The sequence below is a fragment of the Triticum urartu genome, chromosome 2A (assembly GCF_056163025.1).
Source record: "Triticum urartu cultivar PI428250 chromosome 2A, HENAU_Tu73, whole genome shotgun sequence".
In the NCBI taxonomy this organism is placed as follows: domain Eukaryota; kingdom Viridiplantae; phylum Streptophyta; class Magnoliopsida; order Poales; family Poaceae; genus Triticum; species Triticum urartu.
The window spans coordinates 650053826-650078239 of NC_141874.1; the positions used below are offsets into that span (position 1 = coordinate 650053826).

Below are 24414 nucleotides of genomic sequence, written 5' to 3' on the forward strand. Positions count from 1 at the left end.
GTTGGTCGAGCTCGAGGGGCACCGGAGCGAGGTGGCTGGGCTGCGGGGATCGCCGGAGTTCTCTGGTCGGGGTCGACGACCAGAGGCCTGCCCGAGCGGGCTACGGTGTTCCTACATGGTCGTGGCGGTGGTGAGGAGTGGTGTGAGGCTTGGAAGCGAGGAGAGGGGCTCTATATATAGCCGAAGCGAGAGGGCGTAACGTGGCGCCGCCGGAGTGCTCTGGAAGCCGGCGAACGGCGACGAAAGGCGCCAGTGCGAGGGGGCAAGGTTTCAGTGTCAAGGGGGAGGCTGTCCACGCTCACGGATGAGCACATGGAGCAGTGGAGAAGAAGACAAGGGCACGAGCGCACTGTGGCGTTTGGCCGTGACGTGCCCGTGCTCGCTGCGGCATCTCCGGCGTCGACGAGCGCCTGGGAGGGGTCATGGATGATGGGTCGAGGCTGGTGGCGTGGTGCGGCAGTTGTCGGCGGGCTCTGGCTCGAGCACGCGCCGAACAGAAGCGTTGGCGCTATCCAGAGCGCGTTGAACGCGTGCCAGACGCCGTGTGCTCACGCGGTCACCGCCCTGGCATGGTCAAAACGGCGCCCAAACGCGGCCAAACCATGTTTGGGCTAAAGTCCTCGCAGTGTTTAGTCTAGAGGAGCTGAGGACACATCACCAGGCCGACTAGATTTGACGCAACTAACTTGGCAAGTTTTTGACCAGGAACTTGGTCGCCAAGTTTGGCTAGCTTGTAGATGGCCATTAGGGCTTATCTCTTGTGGTTAAGGGTTTATTATGAGGGCAAAGGATCAAGGAAAAATGTACTTGCTGTACAAATTGAAATTTTGGGCCAGAAGAGAAATTATTTTCTATAGCAAAAATATTACAAAGAGTCATGCAATATTTTTGCTCGGGAAGGTGTGCCAAGGTCCAAATAATATTCAGGAATTATTTCAGATTTTTTGGGAGCAATAAAAATGAGGGTTGCTTTGGAGCACTAGTTTCTGAAAAGAGTTTCAGAGAGGAAAATGAATATTTTTCTTTTATGAAAAATATTCATTTGATTATTTTGGGGGTTTATCAGAGAAATAAGGTTGAATGGTAAGTAGATAGGTCACTTGGGTGAAAGTCAAGGGAATGCCCAAGTGACAAGTCCATTTGAATTGATTCCAAAAATCCAAATCAAGGCAAAGGCAAAAACCAAGTCCGGAAAAAGAGAGAAGGCAAAATCCAGGCGGTCATGGTTTCACTATGGTGAACACCACCAACAATCTAAAAGCGCTCAAGTTTCGGGCTTGAAATGCCCGAATCTTGTCAACATCCAGCACCACTACAAGGTATGGGGCAGCGACAAAAACAAACTGAATTCCCCGGTTGTCCTCGCCTCGGCCATCATCGACCCGTACTATATGAAGATGAAGAATGAGAGCAAGAAGGAGAAGAACGCCCGGCACAGTGTGTGGCATGAGACATGTCAAGTACGCGGTCAAGGACGCGTACACAAGCTACAAGATGTACAGGCGGATCGTTGACATGAGGAAGTGTCTTCTTCCTGCCCCAGACGAGGGATCGAGCCACGGAGTAGTGGCAGGAGCGTCACAATAAGTAGATGACTAGACGATCGTTTCTCCTACTTTAGAATGCATGCAATTGTTTATTGAGGTGTGTGCGAATGATCTGTATAGTCACTTATTTAATTGGATGTTTATTTCAGTTATATATATATACATATATATACATGTTATTCTTCTATAGACAGACCAAATCACACGGCTTATGAGCAGCAATCGTCTTTCTTATTATTGGTCTTCACACACATTTCTGATTACGAACCTGTTTGCCGCGTATCACACACATCTTGTTCAGTTGAACCGGTTCCATTGTGTTGCCTAATCACACACAGTTCACCCTAGTGAACTGTATGCTGTATATCGCACACACCTTCATCTGGGGTGGCCGCCGTATTGCTACGCGAGTTCAGATCGCGCCAGGCGGTCTGTTTGTCGATTGCCCCGAGCGCGCTTGAAGGTGTCCGGGCTGTGAAGCGCCGAACTGGTTGATTGCCTCGAGAGGCTGCTTTGCGTTTCTGCTGCGAGGGCTGCGGTGTGCTCCTCTGTTCGGAGAGAGCGCTTTGTGTTTCCATTGACTGTAATGACTCCGCGAGGTCCTCGCATCTTGAGCTTGAGGTATGCATAATGCGGTACCACATTGAATCTAGCAAATGCAGTTCGCTCGAGCAGCGCGTGATAACCACTGCGGAACGGGACTATATCAAAGATTAACTCTTTGCTTCGGAAGTTATCCGGGGATCCGAAGACCACTTCCAGTGTAATTGAGCCTCTGCAATGGCCCTCTACACCTGGAATGACGCCCTTAAAGGTCGTTTTTGTGGGTTTGATCCTTGAGGGGTCTATACCCATTTTGCGCACTGTGTCCTGATAAAGCAGGTTCAGGCTGCTGCCGCCATCCATAAGGACTCGAGTGAGGTGAAATCCGTCAATGATTGGGTCTAGGACCAGTGCGGCTAATCCGCCATGACGGATACTAGTGGGGTGGTCCCTACAATCGAAGGTGATCGGGCAGGAGGACCAAGGGTTGAACTTTGGGGCGACTGGCTCCAACGCATATACGTCCCTGAGCGCACACTTTTGCTCCCTCTTGGGGATGTGGGTTGCGTATATCATGTTCACCGTCCGCACTTGCGGGGGAAACCTCTTATGTCCTCCAGTGTGTGGCTGCCGGGGCTCCTCCTCATCATTGCTATGCGGCCCCTTGTCCTTGTTTTCGGCAATTAACTTGCCGGCCTACTTGAACACCCAACAATCCCTGTTGGTGTGATTGGCTGGCTTGTCTGGGGTGCCGTGTATTTGACACGAGCGATCGAGTATACGGTCCAAGCTGGACGGACCCGGCGTACTTTGTTTGAATGGCTTTTTCCGCTGACTGGGTTTAGAGCCTTTGAATCCAGCATTGACTGTCGTATCCTCAGTATTTTCACTGTTAATGCGGCGCTTATGTTTGTTGCAATGTGACCTGCTATTGCCGTCCTTGGTATCTGAGGTACCATGGTTCTTTGATATGTTATTACTGCGAGCCAGCCAGCTGTCTTCTCCCGCACAAAAGCGGGTCATGAGCGTCGTGAGAGCTGTCATAGATTTCGGCTTTTCCTGACCAAGGTGCCGGGCTAGCCACTCGTCTCGGATGTTGTGTTTGAAAGCCGCTAAGGCCTCCGCATCCGGACAGTCGATAATTTGATTTTTCTTTGTAAGGAACCGAGTCCAGAATTGCCTGGCCGACTCTTCTGGCTGCTGAATTATGTGGCTCAAGTCATCGACATCTGGTGGTCGCACATAAGTGCCCTGAAAGTTGTCGAGGAATGCGGCTTCCAGATCTTCCCAACAGCTAATAGAGTCCGCTAGCAAGCTGTTAAGCCAATGCCGCGTTGGTCCTTTGAGCTTTAGTGGGGGGTATTTGATGGCGTGTAAGTCATCACCGCGGGCCATGTGGATGTGGAGGAGGAAATCCTCAAACCATACCGCGGGATCTATTTTGCCGTCGTATGATTCAATATTTATAGGTTTGAAACCTTCTGGGAATTGATGTTCCATTACTTCGTCTGTGAAGCATAAGGGGTGTGCGGCGCCTCTGTATTGGGCTATATCGCGACGTAGCTCGAATGGGTCTTGCCCGCTGTGTTCAGCCCGGCCGGATTTGCTTTTACTGTATCCGGCGTGATGATTATCGTCTCGCAGAGTGGTGCGCCGTCGTGATCCGTAGATCGATCTTGCATGCCTTGCTTTGTCCTCCAATATGTCTCGCAGGTCTGGCGTATCTCCCCATGCCTTTTTATTTGAATGGCGTCGGGGTGGAGGCTGAGCTTTTGGCTGGAATGCCTCTCTATCGCAGCCACGGGGTGGCCGATCAGCCGTATCATACGCTTCTTCCTCCAGTCGGGGTAGTAACCTGCACTTTGGGTAATTCTTGGAGGGGCGCTCGAGTTTATATTCCTCGGCCGCGAGGACTTCAATCCATCTGTCAGCTAGCAGGTCTTGATCAGCTTGAAGTTGTTGCTACTTTTACTTCAGGCTATTTGTCGTGGCCGTAAGCTGGCGCTTGAAGTGCTCTTGTTCGACGGGATCCTCTGGTATGGGGAATTCACCGTCACCGAGGCTTGCCTCATCTTCGGAGGGTGGCATGTAATTGTCATCCTCCTCCTCTCCGTCTGCCGCTCTCTCAGGAGAGCTGGCTCCTTCATCCTCCTGCTCTAAATCTTGCTGGAGGGGATTGTTGTTGTCTTTGGCACTATCCGGAGTGTTATTATCTCATGTGCCGGTATCACCACTTTTGCTTTGGCGGGACTTAGAGCGGCGCCGCTGACGTCGGCGCTTGGGTTGCTTCTTGGAGGGGTCATCCTCCGCTATCTCATCGCCATTGCCTTCTTTGGGTGTATCCACCATGTATATGTCATATGACGAGGTAGCTTTCCAGTACCCTATAGGCGCTGGTTCATGTTCGTCTCCTACATCGTCGTCCATACTGTCTATGTCTTCGGAGTCGAAGTCGAGCATGTCAGTTAAATCATCAACAGTGGCTACGAAGTGGGTGGTGGGTGGGCGTCGAATTTCTTCGTCATCCGCATCCCAATCCTGTTGGCCATAATCCGGCCAGGGCTCTCCTAACAAAGAGAGAGACCATAGTGAATTCAGAATGTCGCCGAAGAGCGAGTGCTGAAAGATATCCGCGGCGGTGAATTCCATTATCAGCGCCCAATCGGATTCGATTGGCAGGGGCGCAGGCGGTTCGGAGTCAGAAAAAGAGTCCGGCACCTTGGAGTCACGGGCTGCGCAGAGGATTAGGCTGGTGTTCGACTCGATCGCCGTTAAGACTGCAGCCCCTGAGGTGGTGTCTAACCACCCATCCTCGATTGGCGCAGTTGGCTCTGAGTTAAGGGTCGGAGCTGATGCGGGCGCGGCCTCCGGGGTACTATTCGGCGGCAGAGCTAGGTCATACCCATCGTGACAGTGCGGTGCGTCCGGCTGTGGCTCGAATCCGTCGAAGATCAAGTCTCCGCAGATGCCGGCCGTGTAGTTCAAACTTCCAAATCTGACCTGATGGCCAGGGGCGTAGCTTTCAATCTGCTCCAGATGGCCAAGCGAATTAGCCCGCAGTGCAAAATCGCCGAATACAAAGATCTGTCCGGGGAGAAAAGTCTCACCCTGGACCGCATCGCTATCGATGATAGTAGGAGCCATCAAGCCTAACGGCGACGACACAGAGGAACTCTCAATGGAAGCACCAATGTCGGTGTCAAAACCGGCAGATCTCGGGTAGGGGGTGCCGAACTGTGTGTCTAGGCCGGATGGTAACAGGAGGCAGGGGACACGATGTTTTACCCAGGTTCGGGCCCTCTTGATGGAGGTAAAACCCTACGTCCTGCTTCATTGATATTGATGATATGGGTAGTACAAGAGTAGATCTACCATGAAATCAGAGAGGCTAAACCCTAGAAGCTAGCCTATGGTATGATTGTGTGTTGTGGTAGTTGTCCTACGGACTAAAACCCTTTGGTTTATATAGATACCGGAGAGGGTTAGGGTTACACAAGGTCGGTTACAAAGGAGGAGATATCCACATCCGTATTGCCTAGCTTGCCTTCCACGCCAAGTAGAGTCCCATCCGGACACGAGACGAAGTCTTCAATCTTGTATCTTCATAGTCTAACAGTCCGGCCAATGGAGATAGTCCGGCTGTCCGGAGACCCCCTAATCCAGGACTCCCTCAGTAACCCTCAGGAACAACAGGGAATTCATATCTAGGGGAGAATCTTCATCATAACTTTCATCAATATTATCAGTTTCAGTAATTTCATTCTCTCTAGCCCTAGCAAGTTGTTCATCAAGAAATTCACCTAGTGGCACAATAGTATCAAGCATAGAAGTAGTTTCACCATAACTATCATGCAAAGCAGAAGTGGCATCATCAATAACATGCGACCTATCGGAATCAATAGCATGTGTAGGTGTCGCAAGTTTACTCAAAACAGAAGGTGAATCAAGTGCAGAGCTAGATGGCAGTTCCTTACCTCCCCTCGTAATTGAGGGAAAATCTAGGTTCTTTGATCTTTCAAGTTCTTCATAATGATAAGAAGATATAAATCCCAAGTAACTCAAAGAATAGAGCTATGCTCCCCGGCAACGGCGCCAGAAAATAGTCTTGATAACCCACAAGTATAGGGGATCGCAATAGTTTTTGAGGGTAGAGTATTCAACCCAAATTTATTGATACGACACAAGGGGAGCCAAGGAATATTCTCAAGTATTAGCAGCTGAGTTGTCAATTCAACCACACCTGGAAACATAATATCTACAGCAAAGTGTTTAGTAGCAAAGTAATATGGTAATAGTAGTAATGGTAGCAAAGTAATATTTTTGGGTTGTAGACTTGTAGTGATTGTAATAGTAGCAACGGAAAAGTAAATAAGTGAAGAACAATATATGAAAAGCCCGTAGGCATTGGATCGGTGATGGAGAATTATGTCGGATGCGATCGATCATGTAACAGTTATAACATAGGGTGACACAGAACTAGCTCTAGATCATCAATGTAATATAGGCATGTATTCCGAATATAGTCATATGTGCTTATGGAAAAGAACTTGCATGACATCTTTTGTCCTACCCTCTATGGCAGCGGGGTCCTATTGGAAACTAAGGGATATTAAGGCCTCCTTTTAATAGAGTACTGGACCAAAGCATGAACACATAGTGAATACATGAACTCCCCAAACTACGTCATCACCGGTAATGGTCCCAATTATTGTCACTTCAAGGTTAACGGATCATAACACATAATAGGTGAATATAGACTTGCAAGATAGGATCAAGAACTCGCATATATTCATGAAAACATAATAGGTTCAGATATGAAATCATGGCACTCGGGCCCTAGTGACAAGCATTAAGGATAGCAAAGTCATAGCAACATCAATCTCAGAACATAGTGGATACTAGGGATCAAACCCTAACAAAACTAACTCGATTACATGATAAATCTCATCCAACCCATCACCGTCTAGCAAGCCTACGATGAAATTACTCACGCACGGCGGTGAGCATCATGAAATTGGTAATGGAGGAAGGTTGATGATGACGATTGTCGGTGTCAAAACTGGCGGATCTCGGGTAGGGGGTCCCGAACCATGCGTCTAGGATCGATGGTAACAAGAGACGGGGGGACACGATGTTTACCCAGGTCCGGGCCCTCTCTATGGAGGTAATACCCTACTTCCTGCTTGATTGATCTTGATGAATATGAGTATTACAAGAGTTGATCTACCACGGGATCGTAATGGCTAAACCCTAGAAGTCTAGCCTATGAATATGGTAATGAGTATATGTCGTCCCCTTTCCGGACTATCCCCTTCGGTTTGTATAGACATCGAGGGGATCTAGGGTTTACATGGAGTCAGTTACATAAGAAGGAACCTTCTGTTTCCAGGCTTGCCTTCCACGCCAAGTAGAGTCCAATCCAGACACGGTGCAGTCTTCGGCCTTTATGTCTTCACAGCCCATCAGTCCGACCCATGGATAACAAGACGGACACCCGAGGACCCCTTAGTCCAGGACTCCCTCAGTAGCCCCTGAACCTGGCTTCAATGACGAGGAGTCCGGCGCGTATATTTGTCTTTGACATTGCAAGGTGGGTTCCCTCCTTACGAACTCCAAAATAGTCTTCGGACGAGGTAAGTATATCCGGACCTGTATATATATAATTGCAGAGAATATAATATCCCTCGAGCCCAACTTGTTGATAACTGTTCACGACATCGTATCATGCCCGCCCGGTTACTATTTCCAACCATCGGCTAGCGAGACACCCCACGTCTCGCGGCGCGGTTTTACTGGCATGTCCCATCAAGGCAGGGATCGTGTCCCTTTATTTACGGTATTTTCATTAATGCAGGCATGGGTAACCCAACCGTCCCCTGGGTACAACTCCTTGGTGATAGGTAAGTTTTAGAGACCCGGGGGGACACGCCCAGTATTCGGGGCCTTTATATAGAGACCCAGTCTCATCTTCTCCCCTTGCCCTTGGTCCTTCCTCAATCCCAGCCACCCCAAGTTCCAACCCTTGGGTTCCAATCACCACCATCCCTAGTCATGTCCGGATCCAACCGTCAGGGCCGGCGGGTGGCTTCTTTTTTCATAGAGGAGGATATTGCGAAGCTCCGCGTAGCGAGGTATCTGAACCCGGAAATCTTTCATCGGCTTCCGGCGCAAGGGCAAGTCATACCGACCCCCAGATCTGGCGAGAGGGTAGTGTCGGAGTAAATAGCCATGGGTAGCCTAGCCGCCTTCCCCTGGCACTTCTGAAGAAGTTGCGAGCCCGCCCGGCTCACAAGAGTCCAAGACATGGGGCCGCCTTCCCCTAACCGGCTGCAATCAAGGCCGGCTTTCAGAAGGCGGTCCGACTTTAACCCTCACGAGAGGGCCGACTCCAAGAAGCCGGCTGTGAGAAGGCGACTCCTTCGAGCCGGCTCCCCGTAAAGCAGTCAAGACCGTACCCACAAAGTTTGCACCCACCTAACGGCGGAGCGATGGGGCGTGGCTACTGAAGAGCCTGCCACCCCCGAATCCCGGGGCACGCCTGGCACAGTGCGCCGTACGAGGTAGGCATGACCCGTCCAGCGCAGCACTGTTGCCATGTTGACCCTGGCGTCACCCACGACGGGCCGCCAGCGTGGCCCACAGGCGATGGGCTCCTTAAAGTAGAGAGACGGCCGAAGGCGGCCACGCTTCCAACCAGCCAGCCCAAGACGGGGCCGGCCCCCCGCAGCCGGCTCGCCGCCTCCCTCGAAGAGGACGCCCCATTAAGGAGACAAGACGCGGTAAGGCTACAGCGATCGTCCGACAGGCGGCGGTACTGTAGCCGCGCTTACCATGATGAAGCTCACGTCAGCAAGATGAAGCCACAGCGACCAAGGAGTTGGCAGCCGGCGGGACCCACCAGTCGGCGGGCCCCAGCAGCCGGCGCAGAAGCCGGCGAGCGCAGTCAAAGACGGCTGGGCCCCGCGCCCAGCCGGATTACCATTGTACCCCCGGGGGGTAGGCTTATATAAACCCCCCGGAGCACCCATGCAAAGGGTTGGACCCCCTGCTAGTTCTAGACACGATACAAGGAGAAGAAGCAGGCTAGCCGTGCCCTTTCTCCCTCCTCCCCCCAAAACAGCTCAAGGAGCGCTGTGTAGCTACTTGATTCATCGAGTGAGCATGCGGAGACCCCGCAGAGCAGCAGTAGGGGTGTTATCTCCACGGAGAGCCCCAAAGCTGGGTAAGATCCGCTGGCATGCATGTCCTCGCCTTATCCCGCTTCCAGGCACCGGCGATGTCTTACTGGTTCCCACAAAGATAAGCCACCCGTTGGCATATGTCGCACCGACCACCCGACATTTGGCGCCCACCGTGGGGCCAGGCGCACCGTCGTCCGGAGACCTGTTTTGGACGGGAACCCTTTTCCTCCCCAGCGAGCGTAGCCAGCCCGGCACGCCCGATGGCGCTTGCCACGACGCACTGTAGGGCGTCACCAGCATCTGCGCAGCAAGCGGGCTCGCCGATCCCCCCGACAAGACCTTCACCTCCGACGGGCTCGCTTCCGATGCGGGCACTGACCGCCTCGCCAACCTTCTCTGCCAGCTCCATGTCTCCAGCGGGCCCGCTGCGGACCTGGAGTCGGTTGGCTCCACCGACCCGATGCCTGTCGACTCCGACACGGCCTCCTACGACGCCTTCCCCACCAACGTCGCGATCTACAACGACCCGCTTCCTCGAGCCGACGGCCATGATGCTGTCACCGCCGAAGTGATGGTTGTCGGCCACAGCGGCCCGGCCGACGAGAGCGCCCGCGACGCCTCACGCGCGGTGGCCCACGACTTGTCCGCTCCTCTCCCGGCCGATGCCGACGACGAAGCACTGGAAGCACGCCGCCTCGCTCTCCTCGCAGAGGGCCGGAGGCTGGCCTCCGTAAGACACCTCACTGAGGCCTACCGGCGCGAGGCTGACCGCGCCGCCTTCGGCACGCCGGCCCCGGGCGGGCCAAGCCGGGCCAGCCTTGTCAAGCAACGCGGCGCCGTCATCACCGACACGCTGGGAGTCGATCGCCCGGTCTATGCCACTCCGCTCGAGAACTTGCGTGCCGCCCAGGCGGCCGTAGACGAGCTGGACGGCCTGGAAGCCGAAGACCTTCCCCACATGACCCGGCGCATCCAGCAATTGATTGACGCCGCCGCGCAGCGGCACGAAGCCGACGCTCGCGCGGAAAGCCTTCCCCCGCGCCGAGAGCACGGCGCGACGTCCCGGACGCCGACTACGAGCAATACCCGCGCGCGACGCGAGAAGGAGCCGGCTACCAGCCGCAGCCGGACCCAGATCTCCATCGAGCGGGACGCGGACGGTCATCCCCGAGCCATGGAGTGGCGGGGCGACCCGCCTCCGCCTCCGCCCCGTGGAGAGAGATATCCCGCCTCACCGCCAGTGGCGCACCCGACTCTCAGCGGCCGGCTGGGCCGCCGCGAAGGAATCGGCGAGAACGACGCCCGTCATCGGCTCGACCGCCTGGCGCGATCCGTGGCATTGGAAGAAGAAGACGATGTCGGCCCGCCTTGCTTTGGCCCCCGCATCCGCGACGAGCCCTTTCCCAAAGGGTTCTCGCTCCCAAGAGACACGCCCAAGTACAACGGCTCCGTGAAGCCGGAAGATTGGTTGATCGACTACTCCACCGCAGTTAGCATAGCCAACGGCAACCGGCGAGTCGCCGTGAAGTATGTGCCCCTCATGCTGCAGGGCACGGCACGGACCTGGCTCAACAGCCTCAAGCCGCGTAGCATCAACAGCTGGCTGGACTTCACAGAAGCCTTCATCCGCAACTTCACCAGCACCTACAAGCGGGCTCCCAAGCCCAGACAGCTCTCCTTGTGCGTACAAGGCCCCGCGAGTCCACTCGCGATTACCTCACGCGTTGGGCCGAGCTCCGCAACTCCTGTGAAGGGGTGCACGAGGTGCAAGCCATAGAGTACTTCACAGTCGGGTGCCGAGAAGGCACCCTCCTCAAGCACAAGCTCCTCTGCGACGAGCCGGCTACCCTCGACGAGCTTCTGGACATAGCGGACAAGTACGCCACCGCCGACTCCTCGATGAAGACCGAGCTTCGGGTAGACGCGTCCGGAAAGGTGCTCAACCCAGCGCCCAAGACGCCGGCTGGAGAACCCGGCCGACACCCCAACTCGAACGACAACAAGCGCAAGGGCCCCGCGCCGCCTCCCGCTAGCCGGCAGGTGGCCACGGTCGAAGATGTGCTGCCCGAAGAACGACCGGCGCCCAAGAATCCCAAGGGCGGGAGGCCGGCTTGGCAGCCCGCCTTCTCCTACGAGCAAACCCTCGACGCCCCTTGCAAGTTCCACAGCGGCGCGAAGCCGTCCAACCACACGACCCGGAAGTGCAACTGGCTCACCCGAATCTCTAAGGGCGAGGGGCTCTTGCCACCTCCGCCTGCCGGCCCGCCGCCTCCGCCTCCGCCGCCTTCGGCCGCTCGGCCCGCAGTCGGAGCCGTGCACGACGAGTTTCCTGACGAGCAAGCAACCTACATCGTCTTCACAAGCCAGCCCGAAGACCGGCGCAGCAAACGTCGAGAGCACCAGGAAGTCAGCGTGGTCGCTGCCAACCCCGCCGGACACATGCACTGGTCAGAAAAGCCCATCAGCTCGAGCCGGGCCGACCATCCGGAGGTGATGCCTTCTCCCGGCTCTTATGCTTTGGTCCTGGAAGCCACCCTTGCAACGGACAGACGCGCCGCCCGCTTCTCCCGTGTGCTGATAGACGGTGGGAGCAGCATCAACATCCTGTATCGTGACACCCTGGAGAAGTTGAACGTCAAGACAAAACAGCTCACGCCCACACGGACAGTGTTCCACGGCATCGTACCCGGCCTGTCCTGCGCCCCCATTGGCAAAATCAAGATTGATGTACTTTTTGGGGACAAGGAGCATTTCTGCCGAGAAGCGATCTGGTTCGAAGTGGTGGACCTGGAGAACCCTTACCATGCATTGCTGGGCCGACCTACCTTGGCCAAATTCATGGCGGTCCCCCACTATGCATACCTCAAGATGAAGATACCAAGCACCAAAGGCGTCATCACCGTAGCCGGTGACTACAAGAAGTCCTCCGAGTGCGCAGCGGCCAGCAGCCGGCTGGCCGAGTCCCTTGTGATCGCCGAAGAGAAGAAGATGCCGGACCGAGTCGTGGCCATAGCCGGCAAGGAGTCAGCTGTGTCCCCCGACCCCAAGGAGCATGATACTCAAGGGTCTTTTCAGCCGGCCAAGGAGACGAAGAAGATACCTCTTGACCCCGAGCATCCAGAGAGGTTTGCCGTCATTGGGGCAAACCTGAACAGCAAATAGGAAAGCGAGCTCGCCGATTTCCTCCGTGAGAATCGGGATATCTTTGCGTGGTCCCCCAAGGACATGCCGGGTGTTTCGAGGAAATTCGCCGAGCACAAACTACATGTTTGAGAAGACGCAAAGCCAGTCAGACAACCCCTTCGCCGACTGTCGGAGGAGAAACGCAGGATTGTAGGGGAGGAAATATCCCGGCTCTTGGCGGCCGGCTTTATCATGGAAGTTTTCTTTCCAAAGTGGCTCGCCAACCCGGTCCTTGTGCTAAAGAAGAATAACAAGTGGCGCATGTGTATAGACTACACAAGTCTCAACAAGGCCTGCCCCAAAGATCCTTTTGCCCTGCCAAGAATAGACCAAGTGATAGACTCCACAGCCAGATGCGAGCTGTTGAGTTTTTTGGATGCTTACTCTGGATATCACCAGATAAAGCTGGATCCGGATGACCGCCTGAAGACCGCCTTCATCACGCCGTTCGGAGCCTTCTGCTACCTGACTATGACATTCGGCTTGAGAAATGCCGGTGCCACCTTTCAGCGTTGCATGCAGAAGTGCCTCCTCAAGCAGCTCGGCAGGAATGCCCACGTTTACGTGGACGACATCGTGGTGAAGACGGAGAAGCGTGGCACCTTGCTGGAAGACCTCAAGGAAACATTTGAGAACCTGCGCCGTTTCCAAATCAAGCTCAACCCTGAGAAATGCATGTTTGGGGTGCCAGCCGGCCAGCTCCTAGGCTTCCTAGTCTCCGAACGCGGCATCGAATGCAACCCGGCGAAGATCAAAGCCATCGAAAGAATGGCGATCCCTACCAAGCTTTGAGACATTCAGAAGTTCACCGGGTGCTTGGCCTCCTTGAACCGCTTCATGAGCCGGCTCGGAGAGAAAGCCCTCCCCCTCTACCGCCTCATGAAGAAGAGCACTCACTTCGAGTGGAATGACCAGGCCGACCAAGCTTTCCACGAGTTGAATAATATGCTGGACACGCCGCCTGTCCTCGTGGCGCCGACCGAGAAAGAGCCCATTCTCCTTTACGTCGCTGCAACCAGCCGGGTGGTCAGCACCGTCATCGTAGTCCAGCGCTCGGAAGAAGGCCGAGCCCAACCGGTCCAGAGGCCGGTGTATTATTTGAGCGAAGTGTTGTCCGCCTCAAAACAAAACTACCCGCACTACCAAAAGATGTGTTACGGCGTGTACTTCACCACCAAGAAGCTGAAGCCCTACTTTCAAGAGCATCCCGTCACGGTCGTATGCACTGCCCCGCTCGCCGAGATCATAGGCAGCCGAGATGCATCCGGTCGGGTGGCGAAATGGGCCATCGAGCTGGCCCCGTACACGATCTTCTACCAGCCCCGCACTGCCATCAAGTCCCAAGCATTGGCCGACTTCCTCGTCGACTGGGCCGAGACCCAGTACCTGCCGCCGGCTCCCGACTCCACCCATTGGCGCATGCACTTCGACGGGTCCAAGATGCGCACCGGCTTGGGAGCCGGCATCGTCCTTACCTCTCCCAAAGGCGACAAGCTCAGATACACGCTACAGATCCACTTTGCCGCCTCCAACAATGTGGCCGAGTACGAGGCGCTCATACATGGGCTCCGGCTTGCCAAAGAACTTGGCATTCGCCGGATCCTATGTTATGGCGACTCGGACCTGGTAGTCCAGCAGTCATCCGGCGACTGGGACACCAAGGACGCGAATATAGCGAGCTACCGTTTCCTGGTCCAACAACTCAGCGGATACTTTGAAGGATGCGAGTTCCTCCACGTACCTCGAGCCGACAATGAGCCAGCCGATGCCCTGGCTCGAATAGGCTCCACTCGGCAAGCAATTCCAACCGGCGTCGCTCTACAACGCCTCCTCAAGCCGTCCATCAAGCCATCTCCGGAATCCGATTCCATCTTCGTGCCGCCTGACCCCGATGCGGCCAGGCCCGGCTCAAAGAATCAAGAAGCCAACCCGGCGACTTCGGCAGCCGGCTCGGGGACTGCGGTAGCCGGCTCGGGGACTGCGGTAGCCGGCCCGGGGACTGCACCAGCACTACAGCCGGCGGCTGACTCCAGCACCTCACAGCCTAGCCCGCCCACCCTGGTGGCAGTAGCCACTTTGGCAGTAGAAGAAGTCGCGGCCCCGTCATGGGCGCAGTCCATCCTCAACTTCCTAGTAAACCAAGACCTGCCGGCTGACGAAACAGAAGCAAGACAAATCCAGCGTCGAGCCGGAGCGTACACAATCGTCAACAGAGAAATACTCAAGCGCAGCGTCACCGGAGTCCTCCAGCGATGCGTCGAGCAAGAGAAGGGCATCGCAATCCTTGCAGACATTCACCAAGGAGAATGCGGCCACCATGCGGCCTCAAGATCACTTGTCTCCAAAGCCTTCCGCCATGGTTTCTTCTGGCCGACTGCTTTGGACGACGCCAAAGAATTAGTCAAGCATTGCAAGGGATGCCAGCTCTTCAGCTCCAAGCAACACATGCCGGCTTCGGCACTCAAGACCATTCCCCTCACTTGGCCCTTTGCCGTTTGGGGCCTGGACATGGTAGGCCCATTCAAGACGGCACGCGACGGCATGACGCATTTGCTCGTCGCCGTGGACAAATTCACCAAGTGGGTTGAGGCGAAGCCGATCAAGAAGCTGAATGGGCTGACTGCCGTGACGTTCATCGCGGACATAACAACTCGGTACGGCGTGCCGCACAGCATCATCACCGACAATGGCACGAATTTCGCCAAAGGAGCCTTGGCACGTTTCTGTGCAGCCCAAGGTATCCAGCTAGACTTAGCGTCCGTCGCCCACCCGCAGTCAAACGGCCAGGTCGAGCAAGCCAACGGCCTCATCCTCTCCGGCATCAAGCCCCGACTGGTTGTACCTCTGGAGCGCTCAGCCGGCTGTTGGCTCGATGAGCTGCCGGCTGTCCTCTGGAGTCTGCGCACTACACCAAACAAGTCAACCGGCTTCACCCCTTTCTTCCTTGTGTATGGTGCCGAGGCGGTCATCCCAACTGACATCGAATTCGACTCGCCTCGAGTAACCATGTACACGGAAGCGGAGGCCAAGGAAGCATGAGAAGACGGCGTCGACTTGCTGGAAGAAAGCCGGCTGTTAGCTCTCAGCCGGTCTGCAATTTACCAGCAGGGTTTGCGCCGCTACCACAGCCGCAAGGTCAGGCCAAGATCTTTCCAAGAAGGCGACCTTGTGCTCCGGCTGATTCAGCGAACAGCCGGCCAGCACAAGCTCTCAGCCCCTTGGGAAGGCCCTTTCGTCATCAGCAGAGCTCTAGGCAATGACTCCTACTACCTGATCGACGCACAGAAGCCGAAGGCACGCAAGAGAGACGACTCCGGCAAGGAGTCGGAACGGCCATGGAACGCCAACCTCCTTCGAAGATTTTACAGTTGAAAGGCAGTATGTATCATGCTAACCTTTGTATTAAGTACAAGACAATAGGCTCCCCGAGGGGAGCTCGGGGACTGCCATCCCTTATTTATGAATGAAAAGTATCATGATTATGACCTTGTCGTATCATTTACTTTTTCCGTCCGGCACCGAGTCCGACTAGTCGGCTCGGGGACTGGCCGACTGAAGTTATATTAGAAGTCCTACCCGCAGTCAGACAAGTAGTGTGCCGGCTCTCAAGCCTTCCCTTGCCAAAGTCGCAGTTCGAAGAACCGGCTGTCCGGCTGGCAAGGGTTAAAGGTAGGAACGACCGCCCACATGAAAAACGGCTAGGGACTAACGGACTAATATAACAAAAGCCGGTTTTCCCACACCGCCGACTGGCTACCAGAGTAGCCGGCCGGCCGGTTTCCATTCACTCTACTTTAAATCCAAGAAAGCTCAAGTACTTGCCTCCCCAAAGAGGGAAGGCGGCAAAGGAAAAAAGCCTAAGGATAAACAAGCATACGCGAATGGAAACCAAACATGCACATGATAATATTTACATAAAAAGACCTCCAAGAGGCCAGCATTCAACATGGTTTGGATACACCCCCAGTGGGTGGAACTGCGAAACTTAACAAAAGATTGTTCAAAGACAACAAAGCAGGAAAGATAAAGACGGCAGGTCAAGCTGGCGGAGCGGCCGACTGGTTGGCGGAGACGGTCGCGCCGGCTGAAGGAGCGGCCGGCTGATGAACTTCGGCTTGGTCACCGCCTCCCGCAGAGGGCGCACATCCACGCGCCTCGTTGCTGGAGGCACGGTCGGCCTAAGGTCGGCTGGTTGTTCCACCAGCCGGCTCGCCGTCTCCGCCGTCGTAGTCCTCTTCTTCTTCGCCCTCGTCACTGGAGGCGATCTCCTCCGCCGAGTCCTCGCCCACCGCCGGGTTCAGCCTGAACCACTCCTCCGGCTGTGCGACACCGTCATCATCGATTTCGGGTGCGAAAACGCTGATGTCGGTGCACTCGGCGATCGTTGAAGCCCGCTGGGCGACAGCCGGCCTCACCGCCTCCAGCTCCGCGTCGGCCTCCATCCGCCAAGTGCGCAGCTGGTCCAGGCTCAGCCCTGGGTACCAAGCCCGGACGAATTCCAACGCCCGCCCGGCTCTGAGGCGGGCCGCTGACGCTTTCCAAGCCTCGAAGCGACCAACTGCGACTTCCAGCCAGTCGGCAGTTCGGCTCGGAGTGCGGGGGATCGTCTCGCCGGGCCAGAGGGCGGCCAGCACTTGCGCCCCGGCACGTTGGAGCCGGCGAAGCATCCGATGAGCCGGCTGCAACCGTGCCTAGACAGCCAGAAGCTGCTCCTCAAGGGTCCGGTTTGCATCCGGCGTGATGTCGGCCCCCGCTTGCCGGCGCGCCTCGCGATGGGCCTCAATGCTTTGGGCGGCGAAGGCGGAGTAGCCTGGGAAGTAATCTGCAAGAAACAACAAGCAAGAGTTCAAGATAAGTCAAAAAACCCAAGCGGCGAGGGGCAGGGGAGGGCCGAGAAAGGCAGCTTACCGTCGATCAAGTCCTCGATCCGGCCAAAGCCTTCGTCCAGGCCTCGCCGGGTCTCAGACCAGGTCGCCGCCGCCATCTCATATTCCACCATCAAGGCATCTTCGCTTTCCCGCGCCGCCTGCAGGGCCGTTTTGTGGCTTTCCTCTTGGTCGGCTAGCTTCTTGGCCAGGCGATCCCGTTCCTGGACCAAGGCAGTGCACTCGGCCTCTTTGGCGTAAAGGGCGGCCCTCGCTTCGCCAAGCTCCTTCCGCAAGTCGGCGTTGGCCCCTGAAGGCAAAGAAAAAGAAAAATCAATAAGAAAAGAGTCGTCAAGAAAGATTCGACCCGACTGCGCAGCAGTCGGCCCGAATCTCGGGGACTACACCCACTGGGTGCGCTGATGCGCCCCCACAGGAGACAAACAAAACCAAGTACTTACTTCGGCTGTCGGCCAGGTCGTCGGTCCGCCGGCTCAACTCTCGAGCCTGGGAGTCGAAGGCGCCGGCACGAAGGTTGTGGTATTCCTGAAAGTTTAGAAAGAAAGCAAAGTAAGGTGGCCGTCGAGAAAGATCCGACCCGACTGCGCAGCAGTCGGCCCGAATCTCGGGGACTACACCCAGTGGGTGCGCTGACGCGCCCCCACGGAAGAAATCGAGAAAGCAAAGCAGCCAAGAGCGAAGGGCTCACCCGGACAGTGGTTCGCGTCGACAAGAACTCTTGGTTGAGCTGTTGCAGCAGGGCGGCTTGAGCTCGTAGCCGGCTCCGGACACCTTGAGCCACCGCTTCCAGCTCGCCGGTCCCCCCACTGGGAGTCCACTCGGACACGGCGGAGCTGGCCGCCTCCAGATCTCTAGTCGGCTGGCCTGCGCCCGCGGCTCGGCGCAACTCCGGCGGAGCGGCGCCTCCTCCAGCACGCCGGCCCGGCACCAGCTGCACCTTGAGGCCAGCCCTGCTCTCCGGCTCACCTCCGGCCGGCTCCTCTAGCGCCGCTGATGATTGACCGCCTTGGCCCGCTCCGGTTGGCGCCGCAGGCGGCAATCTCCCCGCCAAGGCCACGGGGTCCTCCTCCCTCCCCAACAGCGGCGGGTCTTGGATGATCTCCTCCGCCAAGGGCAACGGGGTGTCGGGGGGCCACGGCTCGGAGAGGAATGGCGAGCAGCGGAGGCTGGCTGCGCGAGCTTTCCGCCTCCGTCTCTGTGGGAGCCGCCTCCCTCTGGGCTTTGGCTACCGCTTCGGCCTGCCCCTCTGCCGCCTGGGCGGCCGCCTTCTCTGCCGCCTCGCGCTCCTCCCGCGCTTCGCGGGTGTTCCGCTCTGTGGCCTCCCTAAGATCGGCGCGGGGGTCCACGCGGCGGGAGCTCGAGGACCCTCCAGCCGGCCCCACGACGGAGCCGCCCGGGCCCCGCTCAAGGGAAAGCGGCGCCCTGTCCAGCAAGCGAGGAAAAGTTAAGAAGAAATTCGAAGAAAAGAGAACAACAACAACGAGTGCGGCAAAGCAATTGAAGACTTACGCCGAGACCGCCTGGGGCTGTTTCACAGCCTTGCGGAAGCGGGCCGCCTTCGCGGCCGCCTCATCCCGCTTCGTCGCCGCGGCGGAAGGCTTGGACTTCTTCGGCCGACTGCCGAAGAGGCCTAGAGCGGCCCGGCGCTTCTGCGCGCCACCGGCAGCCGGCGCGACAGACGAGCCCGCCCCCTGTTGGTCGGCCGCCGGCTGGCGACGCGGAGCGACTTCGGCTTCGAAATCGTCCGGCCAGTCCTCGAAGCTCGCGGTGAACTTTGAGCCTCCGGGCTCGGTGCTGTCCCCCACGACGGCGTCTTCCATGGCAGCCGCCCCCAAGTCCGGGTCGTCAACATCATCCACCGTGCGGTCGGGGGCGTATTGGCGTTCGATCCCTGCCACCCCGGCCGGCGGCGCAAGAAGAGGATTCTGCACAGAGAACCGGCTGGTCAGAAGCCGGCCGTCGCGAAGCCGGCTGACGACGAAAAAGAAGATAAAGAGAGAGACTTACCACGGGTGGAGGATTTGCGCGAGAATACGGCGCCTTGCCGTATTGCCAGTCCCCGCTGAGCTTGCAATTGGCAATATAGTTGACCATGAGCACCACCTCCGCGTGGGGCATCTCCCATGTGCTCAGCCGGCTTGGGTCAAAGCGGCCGCTCATCTGACACATCATATGGGGCCGACTCTGGAGAGGAAGGATCCGGCGCTCCACGAAGGCGGCCACCAAGTCGGCCCCGCGCAAGCCTTTCGACTGAATCAGCACCCGAAGCCGGGAGATGGCGGCGTTCCCGGCCGGGGACAACGACCGGGATCGGAAGCTCCACGAGGGCTGCCTCCCAGCCGGCGGGCCGGCTACGTAGGCCAGCAGGTTGATGTAGTCTTCTCGCTCGGCGACGTTCTTCACATAGAAATAAGATCTCTACCAGACCTTCACCGACTGGATCAGGGGAATGGGCGGGAACGGATTGTTCTCGCTCGCCCTCCTCATAGTGATGAAGGCTCCGCAGGGGGCGGGCACGCCGGCGACGACTGTGCCGAGCTTGCTCTGGAAGAACTCTCCCCAGAGCTCCAGCGTGGGGAGCAGCCCCAAGAAGCCTTCGCAGAGGGAGACGAAGGCCGACAGCAGCATCACCGCATTGCGCGTGAGGTGATGCGGCTGGAGGTTGTAGAAGTCGAGGAAGGAATGCAGAAACCCGCTCGCCGGGAGGCCGAAGCCGCGCAGGCAGTGCGAGTGGAAGACGACCCGCTCGCCCTCCTCCGGCGCCGGCGAGATCTCCCTCTCGGGCGCCAGGCCGACCTGTACGCGGTCGGTGCTGGGCAGGCGCCGGGTCTGGCGAAGGAACTCCACGTGATCCTCATGGACGTTGGAGCCGTCCCAGGAGCTTGACAATGCCATGGGAGCAAGGTGGCGTGGAGACGCGACGGCGCTGAGACAGGAGGCTGCGGCGGCAGCGAGAGGAAAAAGACGAGAGTTAGGAGGGACGGAGTGGGAGGGAGCGCGCGAACCTCTGTCGCTCCCCCTCCTCCCCCTACTTATAGGCTCACGTGGCGGAGCTGAGGAGGCGTGGTGTGGGGAAGCATGGGGGTTGATCGTGCCCACCTCCCACGCCCCGCGATTATCGATCCTTAATGGCGAGACGAAAACTGCCTTGAGAAGGCGAGCGGCCCTGTGGGCCACGGGAGATCTGCGCCCGGACCGAGGCTCGCGAGTGGCGGGCCCGGGCCTGCGGCGGCGTCCCATCGCGCGCGTGCGCTCGCAGGATCCTGCCGCCACGTGGCCGCGAGAGGGCCCGTGGTCCGCACGTAGGTCCCCTCTCCTCCCGCCTGCGCGGGGTTATCTGAAGTCGGCGTACGCCCGCGAGGCCGGCTCCTCAGGATAGGAAGCTGGCCGAGCTTCTCGTCCCCACTGCTCACCTCGAAGCTCGATCAGCTTCGGGGACTACTGTCGGAGTAAATAGCCATGGGTAGCCTAGCCGGCTTCCCCTAGCACTTCTGAAGAAGTTGCGAGCCCGCCCGGCTCACAAGAGTCCAAGACATGGGTCCGACTTTAACCCTCACGAGAGGGCCGACTCCAAGAAGCCGGCTGTGAGAAGGCGACTCCTTCGAGCCGGCTCCCCGTAAAGCAGTCAAGACCATACCCACAAAGTTTGCACCCACCTAACGGCGGAGCGACGGGGCGTGGCTACAGAAGAGCCTGCCACCCCCGAATCCCGGGGCACGCCTGGCACAGTGCGCCGTACGAGGTAGGCATGACCCGTCTAGCGCAGCACTGTTGCCATGTTGACCCTGGCTTCACCCACGACGGGCCGCCAGCATGGCCCACAGGCGGTGGGCCTCTTAAAGTAGAGAGACGGCCGAAGGCGGCCACGCTTCCAACCAGCCAGCCCAAGACGGGGCCGGCCCCCCGCAACCGGCTCGCCGCCTCCCTCGAAGAGGACGCCCCATTAAGGAGACAAGACGCGGTAAGGCTACAGCGATCGTCCGACAGGCGGCGGTACTATAGCCGCGCTTACCACGATGAAGCTCACGTCAGCAAGATGAAGCCACAGCGACCAAGGAGTTGGCAGCCGGCGGGACCCACCAGTCGGCGGGCCCCAGCAGCCGGCGCAGAAGCCGGCGAGCGCAGTCACAGACGGCTGGGCCCCGCGCCCAGCCGGATTGCCATTGTACCCCCGGGGGGTAGGCTTATATAAACCCCCCGGAGCACCCATGCAAAGGGTTGGACCCCCTGCTAGTTCTAGACACGATACAAGGAGAAGAAGCAGGCTAGCCGTGCCCTTTCTCCCTCCTCCCCCCAAAACAGCTCAAGGAGCGTTGTGTAGCTACTTGATTCATCGAGTGAGCATGCGGAGACCCCGCAGAGCAGCAGTAGGGGTGTTATCTCCACGGAGAGCCCCGAAGCTGGGTAAGATCCACCGGCGTGCATGTCCTCGCCTTATCCCGCTTCCAGGCACCGGCGATGTCTTACTGGTTCCCACAAAGATAAGCCACCCGTTGGCATATGTCGCACCCACCACCTGACAGGTAGTATTTGTATCCCACTTCCTTCACAGGCTAGGGTTCGCGCTTAACCCCTTCGTCCGGGGGCTCGTGTTTTACTATGGGCTAGATTTTCATGATCTGGCCCCGGACTCTGTTCTCCTCATCTTGACATTTATCGTCACGTGTGAGGCCTTACTCTGGACTCCTCCACACTTTGGTTTGTGGCTCAAGACCTTTGATGTGAGGCTGCAGGTGGCAGAGGAGGAGCAGGCAGAGTACGGCAGCGTCATAATAGGCAAGCTAGCCGACGCAGTTTGGCCCGAAGGATCTTTCGCCAAATCTTCCGACGTATGGCAGCAGCGGTGGTTTTATATGAACGAGCCGCGGGGCCCCAAGTGGGCAGCTACACCTGTGTTCCGACCCGGCCCTCCAATTCATCTCGCCTCATGGGTCAATAAGGGATTGGACTGGGGATCCGTCAATGAAGTGCAGACTCTGCAAGGTCGCATCCGGAGCCTTACTGAGAAGGGCGTCGATTTTGTGAACGTCATCCAAATAATGCTAGTCCGCCGGATCCTGCCATGTCAGTGGCGGCCTCTTCGTATGTGGGAGTTTAACCCGGAAGGGCGGCGAACTCTACAGCACTTCTTCGGCACTACGCATGAAGGAATGTGGAAATTATATTTCAGGGAACGAGAGCAATGGTCGGACACCATCGAAGACGTTGGCCTTGATTGCAATCATCCAGACACTTCGGTAAGTATTCGATATCCGAGGACCTTCCACTCAGGTATCTCTTAACAAGATACTAAACAATCCGTCCATGTACAGGACTGGGTAAAGAAAGCGGTGCTAATCTGGTGTCCGGCGCCTCTTCCCGAAGGCCCTGCGACCGACCTGCTGACAAGAATGTTGATCCCGACACCGTACCAGGTGGCTGCATTCAGGGAAACCGAAATCCTTTTGCCCAAGGGCAAGAGTGCAGAGGGAGCCCTCCAGGGCAAGAAGCGGGTCGCCTCCGAAGATCAGGAGGGGAATCCTTCCAAGAGAGTCAAAACGCCATCTTCGAGCGGCTTGGGCCGGGCGAGCGAGGCTGCCATAGAGTTTGATGACGAGGACGAACCTCGAGGCAGACCGTAAGCGATGCTGGGGTACTTTAAACGCACCTCATTCTTTTCCTATTAGTGAAGTAACCATCCAAATGTGGCCGGAGAACCTGTTCGTCCATGCAGGTTAATGCCTGGTGCTTCTCAATTGTCCTCCTCCTCGGGAGATCTTCTTCCGGAGATGATGGAGAGTGACACACCTTCTCCGGCCACACCGCCCAATAGGGGAGATGATACCGAGGTATCGTCCCAACGGGCTCCTCCTGAACACCAAGTAGTACAGGAAGCGAAGAAGGTGTTACCCGAAGGCGTGGTGCCTCTATCACTCGGGGTTCCAGGATCAAGAATGGCGTCCCCGAACCGTCCGGTTTACAGCCGGAGACGATTCTGGAGGCAAGTAAGCGGGTTCCTTCACAGGAATGTCGTACTCTGGTGGCGGTTTCCGAAGACCCAGGAGCACCGGACATGCTGACGAGCTTGCTACGACGAGCATCCATTTCAGAAGAGCATCGTACCTTGATGGCTACGGTGGTTAAAAGGGTTCTATCCGCGAGGAGTGGATTGAACGAGGCCTTCACAAGTTTGAGATTTGTGATTTAGTTTATTCAATTGAATTTTATTGACAGAATGCACCTGTTGTATATGCAGTAGCCCCTGAGACTCGGATTGTCTTCCAAAGGAAGCGATCGGAGGATCAAAGAGATATGCTCAGATATTGACCTTGGTTTAATTTGAAATACAGGTTGCTTCCCCTCCTGTGGCTGCCCGGAATACGGAAGTGGCCGAACTACAGCAAAAGCTAGAATATGCGGAGGATGACCTTGCATTGATCAACTGGCGTCTTGACGACTCGCAAGGTATGTATTTCGAGCGTTCTTTACACAAGTGTGCTTGACGCGGGAAAGCACTTTATATGAAATGCAGATGGTGCTGCCACCGTGGAGGCTCTTCGGGCGGAGCTAGTCCGGGCCAAGGAGCGGTCCTAGCTTAGTGATGCTGCTGTTGAAGGGGCATCGGTTGAACTGAAGGACGGACAAGTTGCGCGATGCCAGGGCGAGGAGAAGGTATCCATGATGAAACTCACTTTGGAGAATGCTACCAACCGCTGCAAATTTCTTGAGAAGGAGAATAAAGGCTTAACGGCTGAACTGGACAAGGCCCGACAGGAGGCAAGAGAAGCGCGATCAGAGTCCAGAGCACTCCGTGAGGAGGTTCAGCAGGCGAAAGAGATAGTGGCTGGAAAGCCTTTTCTGCTGTAGACTAAGTTCAGCAACGCGGACTATGCTTAGCTGAACCAAGTTTGGAGTTCTCCGGACGAGTATTTGGACTTGTCGAAGAGTTCTTCCTATGCAGTGCAGTATTACCAAGCACGAGCTGGATACGCAACGGAGAAGCTTTTTTGGTCACAGTTCGGTGTGTCGAAGCATCTGAGGAAAGATGAAGGCCAACAACATCGCCACGAAGGGTCCGCCTGAAGGCAGGGACCG

The 24414-nt window shown here is 56.9% G+C and overlaps 1 pseudogene; it reads left to right on the plus strand.

Annotated features, from left to right (window-relative positions):
• Positions 1 to 12715: 12715 nt before the first annotated feature.
• On the plus strand, positions 12716 to 23913 carry LOC147986409 (uncharacterized; annotated as a pseudogene).
• Positions 23914 to 24414: the final 501 nt, after the last annotated feature.